Source organism: Scyliorhinus canicula, chromosome 6 (genome assembly GCF_902713615.1).
Source record: "Scyliorhinus canicula chromosome 6, sScyCan1.1, whole genome shotgun sequence".
NCBI classification, from domain to species: Eukaryota; Metazoa; Chordata; class Chondrichthyes; order Carcharhiniformes; family Scyliorhinidae; genus Scyliorhinus; species Scyliorhinus canicula.
The window spans coordinates 217,780,073-217,781,947 of NC_052151.1; positions in this window are offsets into that span (position 1 = coordinate 217,780,073).

A 1,875-nucleotide genomic window follows, 5' to 3' on the forward strand; every position below is an offset into this window, starting at 1 on the left:
AGATTGTGTATATGTGTGTGTTTCAGTGCATGTATGTGAGTTTGAGTGTGTAAATTTGTGTGTGAGATTATGTATGTGTGTGTGTTTGAGTGCGTGTATGTGAGTTTGAGTGTGTAAGTTCATGTGTGAGATTGTGCATGTGTGTGTTTGAGTGTGTGTTTGAGTGTGTAAATTTGTGTGTGAGATTATGTATGTGTGTGTTTGAGTGTGTCTTTGTGTATGCGTGTGTTTGAGTGCATGTATGTGAGTTTGAGTGTGTAAGTTCATGTGTGAGATTGTGCATGTGGTGTGTTTGAGTGTGTGTTTGTGTGTTTGAGTGTGTGAGTTTATGTGTGAGATTGTGTATGTATGTGTGTGTTTGAGTGTGTGTTTGAGTGTGTGTGTTTAAGTGTGTGATTGTGTGTGAGTGTGACTTTGTGTGCGCTTGAGAGAATTTGAGTGTCTCAGAGTGTGTTTGAGTTTGAATGTATGTGTTTGAATGTTTGCTTATGATAATAATAATAAGAATAATAAGAATAATAATCTTTATTGTCACAAGTAAGCTGACATTAACACTGCAATGAAGTTACTGTGAAAAGCCCCTAGTTGCCAGACTCCGGCGCCTGTTCGAGTGCATTGAGGGAGAATTCAGAATGTCCAATTCACCTAACAGCACATCTTTCAGGACTGTGGGCGGAAACCGGAGCACCCGGAGGAAACCCACGCAGACACGGGGAGAACGTGCAGACTCCGCACAGACAGTGACCCAAGCTGGGAATCGAACCTGGGTGTGTGTTTATGGGTGTGAGTTTGAGTGTGAGTTTGAATGAATTTGAGTGTGAGGTTGAGTGCATGTGTTTGAGTGTGTGTGTGTTTATGAGTGTGTGTGTGTTTAAGTGTGTGTGTGTTTGAGTGTGTGTGTTTATGAGTGTATGTGTTTGAGTGTATGTGAGAGTTTAAGTGTGTGTGTGTGTGTGTGAGTTTGAGTGTATGTGTTTGAGTGTGCATTTATGTGTGTTTGAGTGTGTGCATTTGAGTGTGTACATTTGAGTGTGCGTGCAGGAGTTTGAGTGTGCATGAAAGTTTGAGTGTGTGTTTGTGAACGTGTGTTTGTGAGTGTGTGAGTGTGTTTGAGGTGAGTGTTTCTGTGTGTGTGTGTGTTTGAGGTGAGTGTTTCTGTGTGTGTGTGTGTGTTTGAGTGTGAGTGTTTCTGAGTGTGTGTGTGTTTGAGGGTGTGTTTGTGAGTGTGAGCGTTTCTGAGTGTGTGTGTGAGTGTGTGTTTGAGTGTGAGTATTTCTGAGTGTGTGTGTGTTTTTGAGTGTGTGAGATTCTGAGTAAGTGTTTGTGTGTGTGTGTTTGAGTGTGTGTTTGTGAGTGTGTGTTTGTGAGTGTGTTTTTGAGTGTGTGAGATTCTGAGTAAGTGTGTGTGTGTGTTTGAGTGTGTGTTTGTGAGTGTGTGTTTGTGAGTGTGAGCGTTTCTGAGTGTGTGTGCGTGTGTGAGTGTGCGAGAGATAGAGAGAGAGAAAATGTCAGTGCAACGTAAGCTGCGTTCATTCGGAAGGGTAGGACAGTCTCGATGGGCCGCATGGCCTGTCCCTGATCCTGTTCATCGCAGTAGCTCAAGTGGTTAGCAATGTTGCTTCACAGCTCCAGGGTCCCAGGTTCGATTCCCGGCTTGGGTCACTGTCTGTGCGGAGTCTGCACGTCCTCCCCGTGTCTGCGTGGGTTTCCTCCGGGTGCTCCGGTTTCCTCCCACAGTCCAAAGATGTGCGGGTTAGGTGGATTGGCCGTGATAAATTGCCCTTAGTGTCCAGAAAGGTTAAGGGGGAAGGGGGGGGGGGGGGGGGGGTTATGGGGATAGGGTGGAGACGTGGGCCTCAGCAGGGTGCTCTTTGT